Source organism: Pantherophis guttatus, chromosome 2 (genome assembly GCF_059756535.1).
Source record: "Pantherophis guttatus breed Tessera chromosome 2, ASM5975653v1, whole genome shotgun sequence".
In the NCBI taxonomy this organism is placed as follows: domain Eukaryota; kingdom Metazoa; phylum Chordata; class Lepidosauria; order Squamata; family Colubridae; genus Pantherophis; species Pantherophis guttatus.
In genome coordinates, this window is record NC_142064.1 from 97603016 (window position 1) to 97618285 (window position 15270).

Consider the following 15270-nt stretch of genomic DNA (forward strand, 5'->3'; position numbering starts at 1 on the left):
CAGTTCTCCAGAACTGGTCAAAACCTCTGAATACCACCTCTGAACCTGTGCCTTCATTTGATCCTTGTAACCCAGGGAAACAGAGCAAAGAGAAGGAAGTTGCCATGAATACCACTTTTTAATTGCAAACAAATGAGAGTGGGAGAACAAGTAACTTCCATTCATCTGTCCCTCTTTCCTCTCTGAAGAAATGATGAGATTTGGGGCCCAGAGGAAAAGAGAAAAACAACCTACAGTATTGAAAGCATCATCCCTGATGGGCCTCCACAGGTCCTTGATTAGTACCCACTGATATATTCTAAAGTAATGAAGACATTCAGCAATTGTTTTTAAAATTCTAATCAAGAGAAATTCAACCTAATTGCTTCTGTCCCTAATATGGTGATTTCATAATCATAATGCTTATGAATTCATACTTCAGCTAGAAAGGTATGTGTTGCCCTTTTGTAATCAATTATGGGTTGTCATATTAGTATGTTTTCAACTAAATGAACAAGCATACCTAATGGAACAGATCCCTGTGTGATATTGATTCTGTGCCACTAAAGGGTAGGCTAGTGTCAATTAATGTCCAAATTGGCATAATTTAACCAAGACTAACAAAGGAGCTGAGAGTAGATAACGTGCCAGTAAGGGGACTCAAGGTGAACAATGGGGTGAAGGCAGGGCTTTGTTCGATGAAGAAAGAGATAATAACAACAGCTACAGTTACAAGAAATTAAAAAGCATCAAAGGCGTCAAATAAAAGAGGCTCTTCACTGCTTTGACCGATGTCTGTTTCTAACCAGCATGGTGTAAAATGACAAAGCATGGATCATTTTGCAAAGCTCATCCTTTCAAATTTGCGTATCTGACATATATACATAAGTCACATAATTTATTTGTCAGGATAATATTCATTTTGTCACCTGCCATGCCTGCCACCAATATTCTGCAAGATACAACACAACCAACCACTTTTTCTCTCTCCAATGATTTCATAGGATGTAATTCAGGGGTGAAATGCTCCCAGTTCGGATCGGATCACCTGATCCGGTAGGGATGGCCGTGGGTGGTTCGGAAAACCGGTAGCAAAAATCCCTTCCCCCCCCCATGCCCAGCTGAGTTGCGCAATCATCAGAGGCTTTTTAAAAAAAATTTAAAAGCATTTTTTCTACAACCTCTTCGGCCGAAAAAATGCTTTTAAAAGTTAAAAAAAACACCTCTGATGATTGCACGGTCCAGCTGGGATCATCAGAGGCTTTTAAAAGCAGTTTTTCTACAACCAGGTTGTAGAAAAATGCTTTTAAAAGCCTCTGACGATCCCAGCTGAGTTGCCTGATCATCAGAGGCTTTTAAAAGCATTTTTTTTACAACATCTTCAGCTGAAGAGGTTATAGAAAAAATATTTTTAAAAGAAAAAAAGCCTCTGACGATCAGGCAACTCAGCTGGGATCGTCAGAGGCTTTTAAAAGCATTTTTTTACAACCTCTTCAAGAGGTTGTAGAAAAAATGGTTTTAAAAGTTTTAAAAAAAAGTTGGCCACGCCCACCCAGTCACATGACACCACCACCCCCCAACCAAGCCATGAGCACAGAACCGGTAGTAACAAATTTTACATTTCACCACTGATGTAATTTCCCAGCCACAGATCTCTGGAAACCCAAAGACAATCTTAAAAAGCCATACCTGAGGAACTAGGTCAGGATTTACTTATTTATTTTATTTGTTTGTCAAACACGTACAAGGTAGCAAGTATAAGTATGAACATAAACATGAACAAAGGAAGTAAATACAGATAAATGGGGACAGTAAGGCAGGGATGGTAGTTACGCTGGTGTGCTTATGCATGCCCCCTTTAAGGACCTCTTAAGAATGGGGTGAAGTCCACGGTAGACAGTTTGAGACTGAAACTGTGAGGGTTTGAGGCTGTAACAACGGAGTCAGGTAGGGCGTTCCAGGCGTTGACCACTCTGTTGCTGAAGTCGTATTTTCTGCAATCAAGTTTGGAGCGGTTTACCTTAAGTTTGTATTGATTGTTTGCCTGTGTATTATTGTGGTTGAAGCTGAAGAAGTTGTTGACAGGCAGGATGTTATAGCAGACAATTTTGTGAACTATGCTTAGATTGGCCCACAGGCGGTGCAGTTCCAGGTTGTCCAAGCCCAAAATTTCAAGCCTGGAGGCATAAGGAATTATATTGTGAGTAGAAGAGTGGAGTAGTTTTCTTGAGAAATACCTCTGAACCCGTTCAATTGTGTTAATGTCCAATATACAGTGTGGGTTCCAGGCAGATAAACTGTATTCAAGAATTCGGTGCCTTCCGCTGTGCCCTTAAAACTTTCTTTTTTCATCTAGCCAGGCTGGCTTAACATATTTTTAAATTTTTAAATTTTAAATTTTTAATTAGTTTGTCATTTTAAACTGAGGCCAAATTAATATATAGTCTTTTAATTGTTTTTAATGTTCGTATTGTATGTTTTTATCTGGCTGTACACCGCCCTGAGTCCCTTGGGAGAAGGTGCGGTATATAAATTCGAAATAAAATAAAATAAATAAATAAATAAATTGGTATGGCATAGGTTTTGTATGCTCTTTAATGTTACTGGAGAAGAAGTTTTGCAAAATAAGGTTAACAACTCCTAAAGCCTTTTTGGCAATGCTGTTACAGTGAGCTCTGGGGCTTAGATCGTTTGAGATAAGTATTCCTAGGTCCTTGACAGAGTGAGGGTCATCTATGAGATTGTTTCCGCCTAACTTATATTTGGTGTTCTGATTTTTATTGCCAATGTGTAGGACAGAGCATTTGTTAGTAGAAATTTGGAGTTGCCAATTATGCGACCATTCTTTTAAAAAAAAGAAACTCTGCAATCTATAGACTAAACTCTAAGGTTTATGCTCAGGGAACCCCCAGAGATGAATGAGCCAGAATTACTTCTGGCCTTGGAAGGAGATCTTTTCTAAGGGAAGAAGTCTCTTCTGCCTGATCTAGACAGGAAGGATAGGACACTTCTTTTCCTATCACATGTCCATATGACACCTGTCAATCCCCTTCTCTCCATCAGCAAATCTGAATTCATACAATAATAAGACCAAAGTGTTCTGAAAATGAAACAAATCTTATAAATAGGTCTCTCTCTTCTCACTTTCACACAGGCATACTGTCAGATAAAATGTCTAACTCTTGTATTTATTCTGCACTCTATGGTTTAGCATGGGTTAAATCCCTTAAACCCATCCCATTCCCAACTCCGCCTTACCTTTAACTCCTCCCTCCGGGTATATAAGTCCTTGTCTGTAAAACTTCTCCCTCAGATTTAGACGAATACCTATGAGATACAGAAGCAAGGTTATAGATGTATATGAATAGGTTAAGTTATATTCTCAAAAATAAATAAGTAAGTTATTTCTGTTGTTGATGAAGTACTGAGAGTTATTGGGCTATATCCTAGAAATTTAACATATACACACGCACACACGCACACACACATTGCACACTCCATTTGAGTCAGATTTCTTTCAAGGTGTTCCCTAGAGCCAGGACCTTTCCTTCTGTCAGCAGCCCTTCTGCCTGGGATGAGGGATGTCTCCATGTTTTTCATCTGAGGAAAGATTAAAGGCTGGTAAATGGAGGTGTCCACTGAGATTAGTCATGTCAGGTGAAGTTACACTCTTATCTCTTCAGTGCTGCTAGCAATAACTTCCCAAACATTTCAACTCATTGTACCTCTCTGATGTTAGGCTCAGGGTAGGAGCTGAAGTGTCCTGGATGTAATTGGCAACATTACAGTAGATAGTTAACATAATTCTGTTTGACATATTTGTCCAAACATCCTTCTGTTAAAGGCTATATATACTTCACTGTATTCGGTTTATATTTAGAGATGAAATGACATGGCACGCAGGGATCAGCCCGCAGGGACTGGTATGCAAGTGAGTTAAATGCTCTCTAGCAACAAGGCATTTAAAAACTATGCATCCCAGTCTGGCGACAGACCTCAAAAATGGGGATCACTGAAGGGGAAATCTGCATTCACTGGGGAGATAGCATTCAGGAGGAAATAGCGTTTAAAGCAATCAACAGTGTTGAGGGGATAGTGGTGAACAATACATGGCAGCTAGTGATGAAGCAATGCATGCAGCCCAGTTTTAGAGAGGCAAACAAGTCCCATGACTGCTTTGTACAAGCTGTTTTTATTGTTAGAAAGACAGAAAGTTTGGAATAAGTGGACTGGGAGTACTGGCAAACATGCTTTAGCTCAGGAGTCAGATGTTCAGCAGGAGAAAGAGAGAGAGGGGGGAGGGGAGGGGAGGGGAGGGGAGGGGAGAGGAGAGGAGAGGAGAGGAGAGGAGAGGAGGAGAGGAGAGAAGAGAAGAGAAGAGAAGAGAAGAGAAGAGAAGAGAAGAGAAGAGAAGAGAAGAGAAGAGAAGAGAAGAGAAGAGAAGAGAAGCCTGCCTAGATATACGACAGAGATAGGGAAAGAAAGAACAAGGGGAAAAAATGAGAAAAGATGCTTAGAAGAGAAAGAAACACTAGATTAAGATGGGGAGAGAAAGAGGAGAGGAGAGGATGATCTACTTTCCATCAAACAGGCTGTTTCTTGAAGCCTCCAGAATTTCAAAGGAGGCAAAGCAAAATATGGGGTCCCTCTGAAGAACCGTCCTCACTTTTAGTTTATCTCAGCATGCTTCAAGCCTTTTCAGAGCCATGGGCTCTGGAAGTTCAGACCAGGGCTGATATTTGTAATCTTGTATATTGCTCTGCTGTCTGAACTTGATCTAGTTGATCAACCCAAGCCAAAGACTGTTCTTCTGAGGTTCAAGGAAGTGATGAACTGGAGGACCGCACTTCAAGTTCCTAGAAGGACCAGAACCTTCCTTGGGATGAAAACTGCAAGGCCAACAAGATTACCATCTGCTCTGTACTCACACTGTCTATACTCAAGACAGTTCCCTTAAAGGAAACTAAGCTCAGTTTCGAGTTGAAGAACATTGCCCTAATATCTTGATCCCAGATCTCTGGGAATTTGTATAGGGGAAATTGTTCTTCCTTCAGACTGTGTAAAACATTGCAAAGAGAGGCACATCTGTTTGAAGCATTACAGCAGGCATGTCTTTTGCAAGATTTGCATGGCCTATTTGGAAAGTTGTTCTGTCATCTGCATCTGCTTATTCTCCCTCATATAGAAATGGGCAACCTGTAAGCCACAACCGCATATGCCTCAAATCCCCAGTGTTCCTGGAAATCAGGCTACTGAAATTTGGTGGCAACCCATAAAAAGGGGGGGGGGCTATGCCTCATTGTTTTTCAATATTTAAAGTGAAGCAAAGCAAAGCAAAACAAAGGATTAAGTTGGGTTAAATTGGGTTAACGCATATGCGTGCGTCCATATATACACATCAACATTTTAAAAAATCCAAAACAAACCTTCTTCCAAATTCGGATACATCTGGATTGTGATTTGCCATCTCATTGATTTGCTTTATCTGCTATGGTCTCCTCACCCCTACCCTCAGACTGGTCATCTAATTTTATTTCCATCTGGGATCCTGGTTTCAATTTTGGAAAATCACGTACTCTGTGAATGGAAATCGAAGCGGACTTTGTAAAGTGCTTTTGCATCTGATGCCAAAATTTCATTGAAATCAGGCCAATGTGTGTGCAAATTTATTTCCACTACTGAGTTTGTAGTTGTTGACCTATGATTATTTCTGCTGGGCTGTACTTAGTGGCATGAATGGGAAGTTGGTGATTAACCTATTAAAGCTAAGAATAGATCTTCCTGTGCTGGAATTCACTTTATTGTTTGTAACCTTCTTTTCGCTTCCCCATTTGCTTGGTGATAGCAGGGTTGACTGTAATGTGAGTGAAGTTAATATTATTTGCAAGCAGTGCAAATTCTTTCTCTGTGAACTGTAGGCAATTATTTGTAAAAAGCCCATCTAGCCATTATGTTTTTCAGAAGTTAATGGCAATATACAGTATCTTGCAGAGGAGGAGTCCATGACATGAAAATGCTGAGCATAAATGGCAATTAAAACCCTGCCTCTTTTTAATGTGTAGGACATTGGTGAATTTATCTTCAACTCTGGACAAAAGAAAAAAAATAATTATAAGCTTGAGAACTTAAGAAATTTGAAACAGCAGAAAGCTAAATAATATTTTTATCTCAGAAAGTTATAAATGCATTAAGAGCCCAGATAAATTTGGAATAGTGACTTTTACTTTAAATTGGAATTAACTGTAAAAAATAGTTTATATGGGAAACAGAGTGCTAAAGACCAAATGACTGCAAAGAAATATGATCCTTCCAACTCCTCAAATTCTGTCAGAACTAATCCTTCTATCGCCCTCACCATTTTGGCAGAACTGATGAAGCTCCTTGGATGAGAAGCAAAACATCTTCTCCCTTGGGGAAAAAACAGTCCAGTTGCTTTTGAAAAAGCACCTTTGAGACAACTATAACTTGGATGATTGAGAATCTCCACAGACATATGGAAAATAGAAACTTCTTTTGGCTATCCTGGCTATTGTAAATCATAACAAAGATAAATGATGTGATAACAAAAGGTAAGTGATAACAGAGATAAATGATGATTTTAGAAATTGGATACCAGAGGGACCCTAGGAAACAATGATTTTAGACTCCAACGTTTCTAAACATATGGCAACAAATACAATCCTGTTCTTGATGTTAGTTAATACTGGGACTTACAAGATGACACAAAACATTACAACATTGGAAATATTAAAGGAGATGTTTGAAGAATGGAGCCAGAAATTAGTAGCCACAATAACACCACTGTCACTAATGATGTCTGCTTCTATGGATAAACTATGTCTAAAGATGCTAATGAAGAAATGCCAGATGTAAAACAAATACTATCTGATATGACAGAGAAAGTACTGAAAGTTCCCTTCTTTTTTCATTATTCCTATCCAAATGTCTTACCATCTCAGGCAATTATCCCCTTAGATACAAACTAAGATGCAAACTAACATATATCAGAAGTTGGAATATTTGAAAAGAGCTTCAAATCCAGAAACAAATTAAGCATCTCCTTTGAACATTGAACAGTGAAACCTGATTCAGAATTCTTCATGCTCTTCCCCCCCTTCCCCATTTCATGTTTAGTAGCAAATTTTTCCTTAGAAGGTGGTGAATTTCAGAAGTGCCACACAAGATCAGGATCTTGTGATGGATGTATTGCAATAAAACATTTTGGTTAACCTAAGAGGAGAAGCAAAATGGCTTGACTCTTTTGTTTCTACACCAGGACTTTCAATAATAGGCAACTTTAAGACTTGTGGACTTCAACTCCCAGAATTCCTCAGCTAGCAATTCCCAAAATTATGGGAGTTGAATTTCCACAAGTCTTAAAAGTTGCCAAATTTGGAGACCCCTGCATCAAGGGTGGGCTGCTGGGGGTTCGCAGGGGTTCAGGAGAACCTCTAGGTAAGATTCTGTGCAGTTCGGAGAACCCCCAAATCCCACTCCTGGCTGGTCCCACCCACCCCACCCCACACCTCCCAGGACTCCCCACACAACCCATTCTGGATGCAGGTAAGTACAGGGCGCACGCAGAGGCTTGGGGAGGGTGAAAAATGGGTCTACTGGAAGTTCAGGAAGGGCCTCCGGAGCCTGGGGCGGCTGTTTTAGTCCTCCTGGAGGCTTGAGGAAAGCCTCCAGAGCCCAGGGAGGGCAAAAATGCCCCCCTGCCATGGTGCAGGAAGCCGACTAGGCCACACCCATCATGGCCATTCCCACCCAGCAACCGGGCAGAGAACCCCTTGCTAAAATTTTTGAAGCCCACCCCTGCCCTGTATTACATCATAGTTTACAACACAGGGCACAAGGAAGGGATTTGAAGGACAGGAGGAAGAACCTCTACTGAGGCACTGTCAGATAAGAGGGGTTTGAGCCTGGCCAAGAAAATAAGTTGAGAAAATATCTCAGACAAAGGCCTTCCCTAGTTCAGAATAGGATAATGGGGAAGGGGGAAACACATTCAGACTAGTAATATGGCATTAGTTTCTTAGTTCAGTCTCCCTTGTTGGGCTGACACATCCACAAGAGAATCAAGGGAAGATGTCAAGTTACTGCATAAATGATGAAGTTGTACTTGGTATCAGACACTGTGATGCCAAGAATGCAAATTCCAATCATTTGTGTGATGACATTTCCAATGTACTTTTGATGTCATTGCAGCTTCTCACAGATGCTTCTATGTTACACACAATCCAAATAAATATAGAAACTAATTAAATGACTGCATAGTCCAATGAATTTGCGTGTGACCCAGTGCTAATAGCAGCAACTGTTCAAGACTAGCCATAACAAGATCAATAGTGTAAATAAATACCTAAAGAGAGACAATTAATTTCTGTAGTGGGTTAGCTATTCCCAGAATTTGCTGAGTTCAAATTCCACCATGATTAATTTGCTAACAAATTCCAATTAAGTGGCTTCATACTTGAGCTTCTCTTTGAAATATGTTTCTTTATGACTTTAAAAATATGCACTGGTATATCCTGGGAAACTGAAATGTCTAATTTCAGTAGTAAGTAATTTAATAAGAGCCGTAGGAGCAAAATTGCCTAACTTTGAAGATAACAGCCAGAATTTATTCCACCTAATTGCCTGGCCGTAGCTGAAAGGTGAAGAATAGGCAGAATTCTCCACATTGTTCTTCAACACATTGTTCTTCATCATATTTTTACAGACTATTTTCTAAAAAAAATTGCTTCAATTGAACAATCATAAACTTCAAAGGCAACCCTTTCATGGGGGGTATCCAGAGTCTAGACACAATAAGGTTCTAAGAATGGGATATGCAATGTATGATCCTCCAGATGCTATTAGATAACATCTTTTCTTGGCCACTGTCAGAAATGATGAAAGCTGGAGTCAAGCAGCCATCTGTGAACTTTGTGAGAAACAAAGCAATTGCATCTTGATGTTATATTTTGCTTAAATAGTATGCACAGAATTAGGAACAGATTAGAATGCAGACATGGTTACATATGGAACTGGCCCGTATCAAATGAAAACACTGATCTGCACCATCTAATCTGATCCTATTCTGACAACAGAAATTATTCTCCATATACTATAGTATATATATATATATATATAATATAGTATATAATAGTATCCATATACTATTGACCCAACTATGTTTTCCCGGATTTTCTATAAGTTCATATTTATACTCAACATTTTGAATGCTCAAAGGCTGTTTAATCACTTTCTCTCCGATTGTGCCACCAACTTCAAGAAATTGTCAATAAACTATACTTACTGTGTGGGGAGATTACAATTTTACAATGAGCAAAATTATCAAGGAATTACAGTCACAGTGCCCATTTGCATATGAAAAACTATTCTCAAATCCTAGAGACTTCACTGCCCAAACTTTTCTTTCTTATGGAAATATGGATAATAAAACAGATACACATTACATCCATAAACAGAAGAAAAAGAACTGGCAATGGGGTGTGAAATTAAACATTAGGAATGCAAAATGAAGGATTGGACTCTATTGCCATACAGCCATATATATTTCCCAGATCTGCAACGTAAGAACTGATCATAAACAGTGTATGAATCCCTAGTTTAAGGAAACATATTTGAATCAACAGTTTAAGGAAACAAATGATGTAGTATAAGTAGTCCTTGATTTACAACTATAACTGGGACAGAATCTTGGTTGTTAAGGAAGATGCCTACATTATTGCTTTACTCAATCCTGGAACTGCAAGGTGTGGTTGTTAAGCATTAAGTGGTTGGAGTGAAAGAACTGTTTGCTGAGTTCCATTCCTCACTGTGCATGGGAAAGAATTCCTTTGGGATCTGAGCTCTGTAATCTGAATTTCTGAATTTTTGAAATCTGAGAGTTTCTGTAGCCTGCTGGAGGAGTTCCCCTCCGGTCTCAAAGTCTGCCTGCTGTGTGGTTGTGGGGGTGGGGGGGATCTCTGCTGCATACATAGCTGAGATTCCCTCCCAGCTAAGATTCCCACCTAACACTCCAAAAATCTGCCTGCCTTAGAAATGAGTTCTTTGGCAGGCGGCAGCAGCTTGCAATCTTCCCTGCAGGCTTTCCCACTGACTTTTTGGGGAAGCTGACAGAGTACAGATGGAAATCACATAGTAGCAGGGCACCTGGAGCCAGTCTTAAATTTGAACAGATTGCCAAGCATCCAGATTGTAATCATGTGAACGTAGGCGGATGGTGTGCAATGTTTTCAATGGGCGGAAGTGCTTTATGGGCCATAAAGCACCCATCCCGTGGCCATCACAATTCTGGACCATTGTTAAATGAACGGTCATAAGTCAAGGACTACCCATAAAAGACAATCTCTGGAAACTGGGCTTTTAAAAATGTCTGGTTGCCTCCAACTGGAACCACAATTCTAGAATTCAATGAAGAATAAAGACTTCCTAGCATCTTTGGATAGCCCATGCTCCTGTCATATTCTGACTAGTGTTTGGTGAAAATTGTTGAGGGACAAATGTGACAATGTTGGAACAGTGAATTACTGACGGATGCTAGATGGGGTTGTTATGTGAAGGCAATGTCCTTGTGTGAGACAGAAACCTTGCCTTGATACAAATTATGTTTTGCAATTTTTCATAGGTAAACTGCTTACTACGTGTAACACACACATACACGGACAGAAAGAAAGAAAGAGAGCATAGATTTACTGCTACTGGTACATAAACTAAGGAATCTTTTTTTCCTTTTCTCATGAGGTAACAACTGGAAATGATATATAACTTTTTCACAGCTATGTGTTTATTCTGAACGAAAAATTTAGTTTTGAAAGACACAAATAAGAAAGAGGTCAGGGCTGCGCTGAATCTAACATTAGAATAGAATTTTTTTTTAATTGGCCAAGTGCGATTGGACACTCAAGGAATTTGTCTTACAAACATACACTGAACATTTTGCTTTTCAGAAAAGCATATGCAATGTCTCCAAATACTTTTGCTTTTTCTTCTAGGGAAGTTATCTCAAAATCTTTATTATTGTGCTGCCTGATCCAGCATTTCTGTTTAGTGCCCCAAAATAAATATGTATCACATATACATTCCTTTCCCAACACCAGTATTTTATAATATAATTTTTTACTCCCATGGGGTAAACCTCTTTCCTGTCCATGTATAAAATGCTAATTTTATTTATTTATTAAAGTATTAATTTAATGGCTGATGAACATTAAATAAATCAAATACGTTTTCCCTTGCCAGTGTTTCAAATAGCTATACACGGGTTTTATTTTAAAAACTTTGCAAGAAGATTTCTACCACTGGAATAAACCAGGGGTGCTATTCAGCAGGTTCTGACAGGTTCTGGAGAACCTGTAGCGAAAATTTTGAGTAGTTTGGAGAACAAGCAAATACCACCTCTGGCTGCCCCCAGAATGGGGTGGGAATGGAGATTTTGCAATATTTTCCCCCAGGAGTGGGGTGGGAATGGAGATTTTTCAGTATCCTTCCCCTGCCATATCCATCAAGTCACGCCCACCAAGCCACACCATGCCCACCAAGCCACGCCCACAGAACCGGTAGTAAAAAAAATTGAATTCCACCACTGGAATAAACCCATCTACTTTTTAAAATGAAGCACAATTGTGAATCAGAACATTGGTAGGTAGCTGAGATGTCTCTGATTTCAGTTGTTTAAAGCTGATCATTGTTAGTTTTGGCTACCAACATAACCTACTAACTTCCTGAGTTTAATCTATAATGGAATTTAGGATAATAGCATCAAATGAATTGTGCATGTTTCTACTTACCTTTTATTTTCCTGGGACAGTTAAGTACTAGAGGAGAGCCCTTATTAAAAATGCCCCACAGGTCAACATTCAGCTAAATGGCTTCCCCTGGGTACCTTCAACTATAAATATGCTTCAGAAGTTATGTTTGGTTTTTACTCTCCAGGATTCAGAAAGATTTAAAAACACATGTCTTTTATCAAGTTCAATATTTGAATGACTTGTTTTGTTTTGTTTTAGTATTTAATGCACCAGACTAGAAAGGAGAAGACTGTGATGGAGATTCTCAGTAATCCAGGTCGTGGTTGTCCCAAAGGTGCTTTTTTCAAGAGGCAACTGGACTTTCTGGTTTTTCTTTGAAGATCACTTCTCATCCAAGAATCTTCTTCAGCTAAAGGAACTGAAGAAGCTTCTTAGATGACACTCACTCTCTCTCAGCTCAACTCACCTCACAGAATTGTTGTGGGGAAAGTAGGAGCAGAAAGGTCTCTTGGATACGTTTGCCATCTTGAGTTATTTGTAAGAGTAATAATTATAAGATACAAATAAATAAAAATAAATGAACTTTGCTTTACATTTTGATGATAATGATTATAGCCTCCTTGTGTTAGAATAATCATATAGGTGGGGAATGAACTGAACAATAAATCATAAAAAATGAATGTTACATTCTATCCTATTTATTTTGTTTACCTCTACCCACTTCACCAGATACTTGCACTTTGTGGGATTTCATACTGGATAACCTGCATACACAGGAAAAAGATAGGGCAGTGAATAGCCAAGAGGGAGAAAAAAGTAGCCCTTACTGAAGAAATGTGGCTTGACAGGTTTACAAGGTCCTCTCTCATAGAAACCACTCAGATTCTCTTTGCATATGACTAAAGAAATACACTCAGGGACCCACACATCCATATAGCTGGACTGATTTAAGTTGCTTTGACTATTTGCAGAATAGGGAAGGCAATGGGAAGGCTGGGACATACAAGCTTGCAAAAGTTTATTTGCCTCCCCCACTCCCACCCCAGTAGCTACCTTGTGAATAGGTAAGTTAGTTATCCATTTCTTCCATATTTTTTTTTCTTTTATTGGGGATACATCATCTCTTCTCTCTCATGGCCAACGTCTGAATCCTGTTCTTAGTCTCTGCCAACATTGTATAGAATCTCTCCTCTCCTTATTTCTACCCACTTCAGCAGATGCCATTTTGATTAAAATAATGCAAAAAAGCAGGCATTGTCAAATTATTATTATTATTTATTAAATTTTTATACCACCCTTCTCCCGAAGGACTCAGGGCAGTGTACAGCTAAGATAAAAACAACAAGATAAAAGTTAAAAACAATTTAAAATTATTAAATAGTTTGGCCAACAATTTAAAATAAAATAACCCATTAAAATAATATTTTAGGCCAGCCCTGCTTGATGGAATAATAGTGTTTTAAGGGCGCGGCGAAAGGTACGAAGGTTGCGAATCCGACGAATCTCTGGGGGCAGCTCGTTGGTACTAACATGGCTGCAATGGGATGTAACAGGAGAGTGGGTGACTTTGCAACCATCTCTTTGTAGCAGTGGCTTAAATGACCGTATAAAGGCATATCAGATGTATATGCAGGAAAGTGGGGGGGGGCAATCTAGTGTTTTATTCCTGTTTACATGGAGTGTGGAAAAAATGACTCTTTTGTGCTCCAAGATCTGCTATAGCCTGGTGTGAAACATTGGTAGAACAAGCACTGTTTGGTTCCTAAAATTCTTCGTCTGTTCTTAAGAATTCCAAGGATGACAGGAATAAAGATAAAGACAGATCACTTTTCAAATTGGTTGGTGACAGATTAAGAAAAAAAAATGCCTCTTCTCCCAGCGGGGTGGTCACAAGAGGGATAAAACCATAAAAGCAGTATTGAGGTCCCACCACAGGCTCTGCCTGTTTCATTCATGCACTGTAGCATTGCATCCATGAACAAAAGGGGCAGAGCTTGCAATACTATAGCAATAGCACTTAGACTTATATACCACTTCACAGTGCTTTACAGCCCTCTCTGAGTGATTTACAGAGGCAACATATTGTCCCCAACAATCTGGGTCCTCATTTTATCAACCTATGAAGGATAGAAGGCTGAGTCAACCTTGAGCCGGTGAGATTCGAACTACTGAACTGCTGACAGTCGACAGAATTATTCTACAATACTGCATTCTAACCACTGCACCACCACTATGCTGCTTTCATTATTTTGATCAGACCTCAGACACCCCTGCGTAATAGTCAGATTTTTGGTTTTAAAGGGACTTAAGATATAAGAAATGGAGTCTTGTTTTATCACTTGGTGGTGTACAGAACTTAATTCTGCACTGATGCTGGGTGGTAGAATTAGAACTGCACCTATAGACGCTAAAGAAATATTGCAGGGTGATACACATATAAAACTATGTTAGTTTTATCTTTGTTTTTTGTTTTTGTTTTTTGAAGAAAATAAGCTTCTGAGGCATAGTGAGCATGCATTGAAACTAATCAAGGAGAGAACCAATCTAGAACTAAGGAGAAATTTCCTGACAGTTAGAACAATCAATGGAAAGACTTGCCTTCAGAAGTTGTGGGTGCCCCAACATTGGATGCTTTTAAGAAGAGAGTAGGCAACAATTTTTCTGAAATGTTATAGGGTTTCTTACTTGAGCAAGCTACTCAAGCAAGCCTCCAAAGTCCCTTCCAACTCTGTTATTCATTTTGTTATTCTGGTCTCCCTGTTAAGACTTCACCTGCAGTGCATGGGAGCCAAAAGTGCCAAGGAGCAGAATGAATAGGTCTGATGCTAACTTGCTATACCCATGGACAGAAGAGGTATTTACAAAACTAGGGGCATACACAATGGATTGGAAGGAACAATCATACATCTTGGTTCTCCAGTCACTTAATCACTTATTTATAAACTGGCTTATTGGCAGAAGGCTTACATGATTTGGCTGGGTTGGTTTCTTAACTGCAGGCAAGAATGAAGCTCTATATACAGAGAAGACAGCAGTTAGGAGTCAGAACCTATGCGCAGAACTAATCTCCCTAGTTAAATTCTCCATGGTTTCCCCCTGCTGTTCCAATAATAAGTAATTTTTGCTCTCTGGACTGGAAAAGTACCTTAGTTTTGTTGATGCCGCAGCTCTATCTCATCTGGGAACCCTTGGTTTCTGCAACTACAGCTTCATTCCTCATACAAACAGGACTCCAACCATCTTGTGAAGTAGCTGAGATATAACTATAATAAAAAATAAGAAAGAAACAAGGCAATCAGCATAGGCCTTAGGCACACCATTGGTTTCCCATCCATTATTCTATAATATAAAGATAGGTTTTAGAGAGGTTACTGAGCTGGGGTATCATCCATGCTGTAGAATGGCACAGAATGTTCTCAAAGGTAGAAGAGATTATATGGAATTTGTCAAATTGTGCTTCATTTGTAAATTCCATTAAGATGTTCCACATGAAACCATTACTGAAAATGCTGCCAAGAAAACTTCAGGGACT

The 15270-nt window shown here is 39.3% G+C and overlaps 1 long non-coding RNA gene across 1 annotated transcript; it reads right to left on the minus strand.

Annotated features, from left to right (window-relative positions):
* Window positions 1–1682: 1682 nt before the first annotated feature.
* On the minus strand, window positions 1683–15047 carry LOC148115210 (uncharacterized). Its single transcript, XR_015731912.1, has 4 exons — window positions 14884–15047; window positions 5406–5556; window positions 3238–3306; window positions 1683–2156 (listed from the first exon to the last, which is right to left on the minus strand). It is a non-coding gene; the product is annotated as an uncharacterized LOC148115210 (long non-coding RNA).
* Between the last annotated feature and the right edge of the window lie 223 nt (window positions 15048–15270).